The 12867-nt window shown below is 39.8% G+C and overlaps 1 protein-coding gene across 1 annotated transcript in view; it reads right to left on the bottom strand.

Annotated features, from left to right (window-relative positions):
- Positions 1 to 12867, bottom strand: part of NELL1 (neural EGFL like 1) — a 252769-nt gene that overhangs the window by 155209 nt on the left and 84693 nt on the right. The gene's annotated exons all lie outside the window — the stretch shown is intronic.

The raw sequence follows: 12867 nt of genomic DNA, 5'->3' as shown, positions 1-12867 counted from the left end.
TAACTGTAATTACATGCTGTTTACATTAAGAACCTCAGGGAATGCAGAAAACTCTAAATATAGCCTACACAGTTTCTGTTTGCCCAAATACCAGTTGAGCTAATGGTAAGAAAGATTTCCCTCAAAAAGGGAAAATAACATATTGCTAATTTGGAATGGCAGTCAGTATTTAATTTCCAAGTTCAAAGGAAATTGCCAATACAGAACTGACAACCGCTATAAAGCAAGTCACGCAAAGGACTCCATATTTTAAATTGCTTGAAGCAGCTGTCACTCTTTCAGGTCACTGGGGTCTTGGTCACTTAAGCAGCTAGAGGCTTGGTACAATGAAAAGAATGCTGGATTTGGGGCCAGAAAATCTGGGTTAAAATCTTGTCTTCAAACTCACTACCCATGTGATCCTGAGCCTTAACCTCTTGATCTTGAGTTGAGACTGTCCAGAGTAAGGTAATCATCATGGTGAAGGGCCTCGACTCCATGTCACACAGAAGAATCAGTTGAAGAAATTGATGTTTAGGCTGTAGAAGAGAAGACTCAGGTAGCACAAAATACCCCTCTTAGTTATTTAAAGCACAGTCACATGGAAGAGGGATTAGATTTGTTTTGTTTGGTCTCTTGCTATAGAACCAGGAGCAAGGGATGGAAATTGCCAAGAGGAAGGGAAGTCTTGGCTTGATATCAGGGAAGCCTTCCTAATGACGATAGCTGCACAAAAGTAGAATGAGCCACCTTAGAAAGTAGCAAGTGCCTCTAATATAAGGACTGAAAGTAGAAACCACTTGTTAGGTATGGGGTAGAGATGATTCTTGCTCAGGGATGGATTGTACTAGATGCCCTCTGACATTGGGTGGCTCTGGGATTCTCTCTGGACCTCCCAGTTTTCTCAGCCCTAAAATAAGGGGATTAGACTAAAGATGTCTCAAGTCTCTTCTAACTCTTTATCTATGATTGAATGAGACTAAATACTACAGTCATATAAGGAGAGGATAGGACTCACTAGAAAAGACTTTGAGGTTGGGAAAGATTGAAGGCAAAAGGAAAAGGGGACAGCAGAGGATTAAGTGGATTATGTGTCATGGAAGAAACGAACATGAATTTGGACATACTTCAAGAGATAGCAGAAGATACAAGGGCCTAGTGTTCTATGGTCCATGGGATCACAAGCAATCAGACGTGACAACAACCCCACACAGGGAAAACTCTGAGCTAGTGAATAGTATTCCATCTTGTAGCCAAGCCAGTTCACTTATTGTTCCCACTAAATGAAATCCTGTCTCCCACCTCTATCTCTTTAAACAAGTTGTTCCCCATGCCTAGAAGCCTTCCCTCTTAACCCCTGTCTTTTATAATCCTCAACTTCCTTCAAAGCTAAGTTGAAGTGTCCCTTCATATGGAAAACTCCTCAAATGACCTTATGTTTATGTATCTATTTACATGTTCTCTCCCCTAATAGAAGGTAAAGACATTGAGAATAGGAGCTATTTTTAAAAAGTTTTATCTGTGTATCTCCAGCACAGTGTTTTATACAGAATAGATGCCAAATAAACGCTTGTTTCTTTGAATTGAGAATCCAGCATCATGAGTAACAGATTTCTACCACAATAACTAGCTTGACTAAGAGCCATCAATTAGAATTTTCCTCTATGTTTCCTCTGCCTTCAGCCACAAGCCTCCTCTGTGACCTTGGACTCACACTTACTCTGTCTGGGCATCAGTCTCCTCATTTGTAAGATGAATGAATGGGGTGAGATAATTCCCACGGTTTCTTCCAACTCAAATTCAATGACTCCAACTTTTAGGAGAAAGAGGCCAATCAAAAAAAGGAAGGAAATCAAATTGACTACAGGGAATTTTTTTAATCTTCCAACTTGTAGAAGATGTATTGGGGTCAGAATAGATTCTTTGCAGACTCTCACACCTACCACTTCTGCAAACCTGAACACTGAAAAGGGATATCACCCTCCAGAATGGCCCAAAGGCCCATCACAATTCTTAGACATTGAAGAGAGATCTAGTACAAAAGCAGAAAAAAGGTCTTCATGTTTTAATAAAGACTTGAGAAGACTGAAGCAAATACTGAAAAAAAGACAAGAAGGAGTCAATGTAACATACAGTTAACCAGAACATCCCCCTCGTGGAATCACAGAATTCAGAGATGGAGTATTTCAGAGGCCATTGGATCCAAACTGTATCAGCTCAAGGATGGCCTCTCCATTGTACCCAAAAGACTTCAGCCAGCCTTCCATTGAAGCCTTCTAGTGATAGGGAACCCCTGCCTCCTGAGGCAGCCCATCCCATTTTGGGAACAGCCCTCATTGAGGGGCAAGTTTTCCTTACATTAAAACTTGTTTCTCTGCAACTCCTGCCCATTGCTACTAGTTCTATTCTCTGAGGGCAACAAGAAAGTGAATCTTCCATAGAAAGACAAACAGAAAACATTTATCAAGTGCCTACTATGTGCCAGGCACCGTACTGTACTAATTTTTAGGAGTAACAATACAATCAGAAAGAAGCTTCAAGGAGCTCACATTCTAATGGTTCAAGGCAACATACAGCAGGATAAGGGAGGGAGCAGTTATCAAGGTGGAAAAATCCAGAATTTAAGGAAAGGGAGAAAAAGTGAGGCTGGATAGCCTAGTTGTCATTCAGCCATTTCCAGCTCTTTTTGAAGCCATTTAGTGTTTTGTTGGCAAAGATACTAAAGTGGTTTGCAATTTCTTTCTCCAGCTCATTTTACAGATGAGGAAACTGATGTAAACTGGATTAAGTGACTTGCCCAGGGTCACAAAGCTAGAAAGTGTCTTGGGCAGATTCAAGCTCATGAAAATGAATCTTCCTGACTTCAGGCCTGGCCTACTAGGCACTTCCTGAAATGGTTGTCCAAGGTAGGAACTAGCCAGTGGGGAAGAGGGGGCTACAAGGATCGAGGCATCTAGATTGAGAACACTGCTGGTACATAGGTAGAAAAATTCAGAGAATTAGAAGTGTAGCTGGGCCATCTTTCAGATCCTTGAAGATGCCTATCACAATGGGCCCCTTTATTCTCCCCGCACTCTTCCTCTTCTCAAGGGCAAATGTCTCTCTCTTTTTTTTTACCCCAAGCATTATGGTTGTCAAAGATCTGATTATATGCATTTATTACATAGTATTTTTAGATGAGAAAGGCAAAACTAAGGGCAGTGATTAGGAACTGTACAGAAAGAAGTGGCTAGGAAGAATGCAGAACCTTGATTTCTATAGTCATCTTGTATTTTGTTCCTATCTTAATCAGTCATCACCATCGCCACTTGTCATCAGCAATGCTAGAGTTTAGATATTACTGGGCCAAAGCTTTACAACCTAGAGCACAACTCAATTACTTGTAGCCAAGTACCTGACAGGAGTGCTAGGGGCAGGGTCTTCCTATATAGCCACATAAAATTATTATTATGCTTTGTACTTTATGACCCTCAACCCTAACCCTACATTATAGCTTTCAAAGCACTTTCAGATAACTTATCTGATTTTATCCTCAAAAGAGAAACCATGGCATAGGTGACTTGGAATCAATAGTCCTAAGTGTGAATACAGCCTTATGCATTGACATCTGCCCTTGGCCCCTGGTAAGGTGATCTAGTGTTATGGTGGATACAGCGCTGGGCTTGGAGTCAGGGAGGCCTGAATTCAAATTCAGCCTCAGACATTTACTAACTGGGTGACCCTGGCCAAGTCATTTAACTTTCCTCAACCTCAGTTTTGTCATTTCTAGAATGGGGATCATAATAGGACCTACCTCATTGGGTTGTTGTGAAGATGAAGAGATTATACATACACACACACACACACACACACACACACACACACACACACATATATATATATATATATATACATATATATATATATATACATAATCACACTTTGCAAACTATGAGTTGCTATATAAATGCTAGTCTTTTTTTTAGCTTCTGTTATGGATGGACACTTGGTGGACATATGCAGGCACCCAGGAAGAAGCAGATGCTGGTTGCTTTGGAAAAGCTGAGTAATAAAGTGAAAATAGCCGTGGACTTGGATTGAGGACAGACCTAGGCTCAAATCTCTATTCCTCTACTTACTAGTCACATAAATATAGGCAAGACATGTAATATTTTTGAGCTTTGCAAACTTTCAGGCATCATACAAATGAGTTTAAAAAGAAAAAACTCCAACTTTATGAGATAGATTGAGTAAGGATAACTACCTCAATTAGGTGACTTCCCCAAGGGGTACATAGCTAGCAAATAGCAATGAGAAAGCTAAAAATGCAGCCATAAGAATACCTAATGCATACAGTTGTAAGTTTTGCAAAGTGTTTTAAATATACACATATATATACATATATGTATATATCATCTCATTTTATCCTTACAACAACCCTCTCAGGTGGGTGCTATTATCATCCCCATGACAAAACAGAGGACGAGAGAAGTCGAATCATTTCCCTGAAATCAGAGAGCTAGGAAATGTCTGAGACAGGACTGAGACTCAGGACATCCTGACTCCCAAATTCAGGGAACTGTCCACTCTCCTTTGATTGCCACAAGAGAGCCATAATGCTTAAGGCCATACTCCTGGCACAACTCCTTACTTTTAGCCAGGAGCACCTTCTATTTTAGGATGCTGTTGGATTTCATATCCAGCTTTTTCCAAAATGATCCTGTGAAGAAACTGAGGTTCAAAGATACTAAAATGCAGAGAACAAGCAAGTGCCAAAGCAGAGGATTGGGGCCAGTCCTTTTGGCCTTTCCATTATCAACTGATCAATTGGTCAATGAGCATTTATTAAACACCTACTGTGTGACAGGCGTAGTTACGGTGATGATGATGATAATGATCCAGAATGATGATGATGATGACAGTGATGACAACAGTTAGCATTTACATAGTGCTTGAAGGTTTGCAAAGCACTTTACAAATATTATCTCATTTTAAACTCACAACAAATCCTGGAGTTAGGTGCTATCATTAGCCCCATTTCATAGACAAGGGAACTGATGCAGGCAGAGATTGACCTACTTGCCTAGAGATGCATAATAAATGTCTGAAGCTAGATTTGAACTCAGAACTTCCTGACACCAAGTCCCACACTCTACCTACTTTACCACTCAGGGACTTAAAGACGAAGACTAAACGCCATTTGGCCTCTCTCAGGTAAGCAACACTGGTCTCTTGCCAGCTGCCAGCCCATACCAACTAGCCACTGTCCATGAAAGAAGGAATAAATGAGGACAGAGACATAAGATCTATACCTTATGGTTGTGGGGTCACAACCCTAGAATTGAACTACTTTTTCCTGCACTAAACTCTGGGAAATCCTGCTACCTAGCTACCTCCTCAGTTTTATTTTTTGCCTCTGTTTGTGCGTGGGATCTGGCCCTTACTACCCATTCTCTTATGACAGACTCCCTACCCCTATGTTCCCAAGGGCTACAGCTTACGTTTCTGATACTTTCTGTCTGATCCCTGAAGACTCTTGCACAGGCTTGGGCTTTTACTCCTTGCCGGCACCTCCCAATCCATCCTATGCTTGATTTTGCAATGCAATCTGTGATTTCATTTCAGCAAATTCACCCTCTTAATTAGGTCTGGCTTAGTCTAACAATCAAAGGACATTGCATTCTTCAAGCTGACAGAAGCTGCCCATAGAGAGAATACAATCTAAAAGCATGTAGGGTGGCAAGGGAAACCGGGTCACATACTTTCTTTAACACACAGATTCAATAAATCACAGACAGGTGAAGATGCTTACAACACTTTGGCCACTAGAATACCATAGAGTTAAATTCAAATACACGTAACCCAAACTCATTTATGTTCTCTGTCATTGGTTTTGAGCAATGAGGAGTGACTTGCAAAAGCAATGTCTCACACATTTTGGCTTGATTTGAGCAGTAATGTAAGATTCCCCATAGTGGGTAAGATTTCAGGTTCACAGGATTTATCCTGCCTTAAAAAATATCCAGTGTCTTATATAAAACAGAGGAAAACTTCATTCATTCAGACTTCACTAAAGCCTAAAGGGGCCATTCATTTCACCAGGGGTTTAATGAGAGTTATTTTTATAATAAATAACAGGTTTGCTGATGAACTCTAAGTGCAGATCGAAGTATATATGTGTGTGTGTATTTCTCTTGGGTTTGTGTTTATATGTTTTCTTTTACAACATGGCTAATATGGAAATATGTTTTGCATCACTTTCCATGTATAAGCAATATCATATTGCATGCCTTCTCAAGGGTTAAGAGAGAGAGAGAATTTAGAACTAAAATTTTAATAAGTGAATGTTAAAATCTTTTACAAGTAATTGCAATCTATTTAATGAAATAAATTTTTAAAATTAATTAAAAATGAAGAATAAGTTTACTGAGCAAATTTATAACGCAGACAAGATAGGACAAGGATGCTTAACCTACCTCAGACAACAAAATGACTCCAAGGACATCAGCTGTGTTGATTTTTTAAAATAAAAATCTATACTGTGAATTTTTAAAATCTTACCCAGTCCTCCACAAAATCCTACCCTGATGACTTCTGGGGGTATGAAAGGGATGCTGGGTTCTTGAAGGAGATGATAATCAATGACTTGTGCCTCACTGGAAAGGTTTTAAGTACAGCCCCAACAACAAACTGAAACTACCTTCCAAGGAACAGCCCAGGTAAATAAGGAAAGGCTTAACATCAATGGGTTGGCCACTTGGCAACAAATTCTTTGGCCATAGCAATGCATGAAAAAATGAAAAATACAAAAAATACAAAATGGTCCTCAGTCCTGGGTAGCCCTTTTCTGCTTTTAGAATAATGGAGGCAGAGTGGCAGAAAAGAGATCAGAGGGGACTAAAATCCACACAGTTTTTAGACAGTATAAACTTTAATTTGACTATAGCTGCTCTAAAGTAATGAGCAATGAGAAATGGGAAATGGACATTAGAAATTATATAGACGGGAGGGGGGGCGGAGTCAAGATGGCGGCTGATAAGCAGGAACTAGTGTGAGCTCCGTACCGAGTCCCTCCAAAAACCTATAAAAAATGGCTCTGAACCAATTCTAGAATGGCAGAACCCACAAAACAGCAGAGGGAAGCAGGGCTCCAGCCCAGGACAGCCTGGATGGTCTCTGGGTGAGGTCTATCCCACACAGAGCTCGGAGATGGGAGCTGGGAACGGAGTGGAGCAGAACCCAGCCTGAGCGGCGTGGACCAACAAGACCAGCAACCGGGCAGAGCAAGCCCTAGCGCCCTGAATCAGTGAGCTGCGGCAGTTACCAGACTCCTTAACCCACAAACACCAAAGACTGCGGAGAAGGTTAGTGGGAAAAGCTGCGGGAGTAGAAGGAGTTCACGGTTCAGCTTCCAGCCCCAGGGGCAGCTACAGCTGTTCTTACTTCCGGCTCCAGGCCTACCTGGTGGGAGGAATTAAGTGGCGGATCAGAGCAGGAGGGCACAGCCGGTGGAAGATCTAAGCCCAGTCCGGGTTGGGGGTTGGGGAAGGAGCAGTGCTGGGGTGGCAGAGCTGGCACCTCCCCCCCACACGTGGAACATAGAACTCTCTAGTCTACAAGCAGTCATACCCCACTGAAAAACTCAAAGGTCAAGTTAGTTGGCTGGGAATATGGCCAGGCAGTGAAAATGCACCAAGATTCAGTCTCAGACTTTGCATTCTTTCTTTGGTGACAAAGAAGACCAAAACATACAGACAGAAGAAGACAACAAAGTCATAGAGCCTACACCAAAAGCCTCCAAGAAAAACATGAACTGGTCTCAGGCCATGGAAGAACTCAAAAAGGATTTGGAAAGGCAAGTTAGAGAAGTAGAGGAAAAATTGGGAAGAGAAATGAGAAGGATGCGAGAAAACCATGAAAAACAAGTCAATGACTTGCTAAAGGAGACCCAAAAAAATACCGAAAAATACACTGAAGAAAACACCTTAAAAAACAGACTAATTCAAATGGCAAAAGAGCTCCAAAAAGCCAATGAGGAGAAGAATGCCTTGAAAGGCAGAATTAGCCAAATGGAAAAGGAGGTCCAAAAGACCACTGAAGAAAATACTACTTTAAAAATTAGATTGGAGCAAGTGGAAGCTAGTGATTTTATGAGAAATCAAGATATTATAAAACAGAACCAAAGGAATGAAAAAATGGAAGATAATGTGAAATATCTCATTGGAAAAACCACTGACCTGGAAAATAGATCCAGAAGAGATAATTTAAAAATTATTGGACTACCTGAAAGCCATGATCAAAGAAAGAGCCTGGATATCATCTTTCAAGAAATTATCAAGGAGAACTGCCCTGATATTCTAGAGCCACAGGGCAAAATAGAAATTGAAAGAATCCATAGATCGCCTCCTCAAATAGATCCCAAAAAGAAATCTCCCAGGAATATTGTCACCAAATTTCAGAGCTCCCAGATCAAGGAGAAAATACTGCAAGCAGCCAGAAAGAAACAATTTGAGTATTGTGGAAACCCAATCAGAATAACCCAAGATCTGGCAGCCTCTACATTAAGAGATCGAAGGGCTTGGAATACGATATTCTGGAGGTCAATGGAGCTAGGATTAAAATCAAGAATCACCTACCCAGCAAAACTGAGTATCATGCTCCAAGGCAAAATATGGATTTTCAATAAAATAGAGGACTTTCAAACTTTCTCAGTGAAAAGACCAGAACTGAATAGAAAATTTGACTTTCAAACACAAGAATCAAGAGAAGCATGAAAAAGGTAATCAAGAAAAAGAACAAGAAAAAGAAATTGCAAGGGACTTACTAAAGGTGAACTGTTTTGTTGACATTCCTACACAGAAAGATAATGTGTATGATTCATGAGACCTCAGTATTAGGGTAGCTGAAGGGAATATGCATACATATATGTTTATGTATATATATATGGGTGAATGTGTATGTATGTATATATCTATGTGTGTATGTATATCTATATCTATATATAGATATAGATATATATAGAGAGAGAGAGAGAAAGAGAGAGAGAGAGAGAGAAAGAGAGAGAGAGAGAGGGAGAGAGGGAGAGAGCGGACACAGGGTGAGTTGAAGATGAAGGGAAGATATCTAAAAGAAATAAAATCAAATTAAGGGATGAGAGAGGAACATATTGAGAGAGGGAGATAAGGAGAGATAGAATGGGATGGATTATCTCCCATAAAGGTGGCAAGAGGAAGCAGTTCTGTGGGAGGAGGGGAGAGGGCAGATGAGGGGGGAATGAGTGAACATTGCTCTCATCAGATTTGGCCTAAGGAGGGAATACCATACATACCCAATTGGGAATCTTACCCCACAGGAAAAAAGAGGGAAGAAGATAAAAAAAATGGGGGGGATGATGGAGGGGAGGGCAGATGGGGGTGGAGGTAGTCAAAAACAAACACTTTGGAAAGGGGACAGGGTCAAGGGAGAAAATTCAATAAAGGGGGATGGGTTGGGAAGGAGCAAAATATAGTTAGTCTTTCACAACATTAGTATTGTGGAAGGGTTATACATAATGATACACATGTGGCCTATGTTGAATTGCTTGACTTCTTAGGGAGGGTGGGTGGGAAGGGAAGAGGGGAGACAATTTGGAACTCAAAGTTTTAAAAACAGATGTTCAAAAACAAACAAAAATGTTTTTGCATGCAACAAGAAAATAAGATACACAGGCAATGGGGCGTAAAAATTTATCTTGCCCTACAAGAAAGGAAGGGAAAAGGAGATGGGAGGGGAGTGGGGTTACAGAGGGGAGTGCTGACTGGGGGACAGGGCAACCAGAACACACGCCATCTTGGAGTGGGGGGGAGGGTAGAAATGGGGAGAAAATTTGTAATCCAAACTCATGTGAAAATCAATGCTGAAAACTAAATATGTTAAATAAATTTAAAAAAAATTTTAAAAAAAGAAATTATATAGACAAGAATCACAATAATTGTATATCTAAGTTTAACCACCATAAATCTATTGCCATAACGAGAAGACCAAAAGAGCCCAGAAAGTTCCCTAGTCAACAAAGTCATAACTTAGGAAGCAACAAGATATAGTGACTTGAAGTCAGAAAACCTGAGTTCAAGACCTACCTCAGACACATGATGGCTCTGACCATAATGACGTCACTTAATCTTTCATCTGAAAAACAGGGACAATAATAGCCCCAATCTCTTCAATTTGAGGATTAAATGAGATAATCTCTGCAAAGTGCTTTGCAAACCTTAAATCACTTTATAAATCTTAGCTATTATTATGTGCCATGCAGAGAGATGGCAGCTAGAGGTGACACTAATTTAGTCATCATAGTGTAACACAGCAGACCTTAGCAAATTAATGGAAGACTCAAGAGGAACTAGACAACTCTTCTGATTCCAAAGTCTAGAGGTCTATTCCACACCTCAGTCACACAAATTCATTCCAACTCAAACCTCCCCCTCCCATAAGATAGTGACCTGAATTCTTAAATAGCCATGCTAGAGTTTGGGTGTTCACCTGGGTAGGGGAGTTTTCAGGATATGCCCACCACTGCCTATTGTTGAAGACCTGCTCATTAAGATAAATGATTGTCAGGACATATGTTAGAACTCACTAAATGTTCCCCACTCTTCTATTATAGAAATAAACCTTAAGGATCCTGTGGCACCCGGTATTAATCAAGTCTTTCATAATTACTCTGCAACTCAATCAAGAAAGAATCCAGAGCCTCCATAATTTTGCTAATTAAATAGGCACCAGCAGGTAGCTGAAGTCTTTCCTTAAAATAATTTAAAGCAAGAAGGGAAAATAAGAGACTATCCATCATCTTTTCACAGATTTAACAAACCCTAAGTGCTCATTTTCCTTTGGGAAGAATCTGTCACTTCTTTTCTTTCCTTTTCCTCATCCCATGACATCAGTACTTCAAGCTGCTGGGAACATATTTTATATATTTATGCATGTGTGCATACATGTGTGACAGTGTATGTTGCATCATCCTATAAAATGTAAGCTCCTTGAGGGAGTATATGTATCATGTACACATGCATATACATATGTGTATGTGTGTATATGTATACATATATATGCAATACTATGTGTATGTATTTGCGCATATACACATAACATTTGTCCTTTCTAATTCAGCATCTAACCCACGGTCTGGAATATAATAGGTGCTTAATAAATTCTATCGACTGAATGACTTTATTCTCATCCCACTGAAAGTTCTTTCCACAAACAAAATGTTAGTCGTGACCCAAATGACTATGAAGGACAAGTGTCAATCTGGATTTAAGCCCTATTGGATTCTCAATCAAGAGGAAAAACCACAGTTGAAGGACGACAAAAATTGTCTGTCGAGCATTTGTTTGGCTTTTGTTTTTGTTTTGTTCTTGTTTTTAAAGATTGAATTACTAAACACAGAAAAGAGACATAAATAACAGCCTAAAGAAAGGTTACTCAGTGTTACTTTTACTCCACACAAGAGCACACTGTCACAGTTACTTCCAAAAAGAAAAAAAAATACAATCTGCAATATTTCCAAAGTGGTTTATTTATTATTTATGTATTTTAAAATTTTAATAATGTTTTTAATGTTTAAACAATTTTAATAACAATTTGGTTATTATGTTATATATAATATATAAATCATAACAAATATAATTATAATAAATTAAATAATAATTTAATAGTTTTTAAAATAATGATTAACTATGTATTTATTAAAAACCTTTAAGTTGTGTGTTTAGAAGTTCTGCTGAGAAAGGGTAGAGAGAGAGATGCTTGTACAGTGTGACTTTTGAAGGTAAACTCCAAAGCCTGCATTCCTTGATCATTCAAGAATGAGAATGGGCAGAGGAGGGTAGATGTGAGAAGCTTGAACAGTGGGATTCGGGATCAGGGGCTCTGTGTGTGAATCTAGTCTCTACTGATTGAATCCTATGTAGGACTGGAGCATTCATTTAGCTTCTTTGGGTTTCCTCATCTGCAACTTGAGAGATTGGACTAAACAATCTCTAAGGTCCCTGTCAGCTCTCAAGGGACAGCCCTTTCACCTCATTAACTTCACAACAACTTCGGCAAGACTCAGTCTCTCCTGATTAAGAGTGAGAGATCTAATCCACTTCCACAGACTCTGGATAAGGGATTATAAGGTTGTTTGTTTTGGTTTGGTCTTTTGTTTTTGTTATTGTTTTTTACCCTCTATAGTAAGTCTGAGTCTAGATGTGAAAGAACAGATGCATTCTTGTAAGGCAGCTCTGGTTTCTTAGGCATCTAGACAAGGCAAGGACAAGAAAATAATATATTGGAAAGAGCCCTACATTTGGGGTGAGAGTATCTGGGTTCAGATCCCGCCTCTATAATTTACTGACTCTGTGACTTAAAGGAGGTCATTTAAGTTTTCTGGGCCTCAGTCTCCTGCATCCATATTATTGATGGTTTATTTTTGTCTGCAATGCCCAGGTGTAAAATGGCCTGAGATTGCTCAGCTCTCTCATTACTATAGTTTGGTGGCCCACTCTCCATCTTAGCTGACAGAGTGAACAGTTCCAGACTTTTAGGTATCTATATACCTAGAGGTCACAAGACCATAGACTTAGAGTCAATAGAGACCTCAGAGGTCATTTAGTTTTCCAGTGAAACTGACAGATCCAGAGAGGTCGGTGACTTGGCAGGCAATAAGTGACAGGGGTCCTATAAGAAGTAACCCAGGTCCTCTGGATCAAATCCTGTGCTCAGTCCTTTGTACTGTTTTGTTGTCTTACTTTCCCTTCTCCATCTAATAGAGCCTTTCACGTGTTACTTCTTCCCTAATTAGAATCAAGAAGAATAAGAACCTGAGAGAGTTTCTAATGGTTAATATCTAATGATGGTTTTCAGGGGTGGGGAATCCAAACTTCA

This window comes from Trichosurus vulpecula, chromosome 6 (genome assembly GCF_011100635.1).
Source record: "Trichosurus vulpecula isolate mTriVul1 chromosome 6, mTriVul1.pri, whole genome shotgun sequence".
Taxonomy (NCBI): Eukaryota; Metazoa; Chordata; class Mammalia; order Diprotodontia; family Phalangeridae; genus Trichosurus; species Trichosurus vulpecula.
Note: the sequence above shows the minus strand (reverse complement) of the source record. Positions and strands in the feature narration are given on the sequence as shown.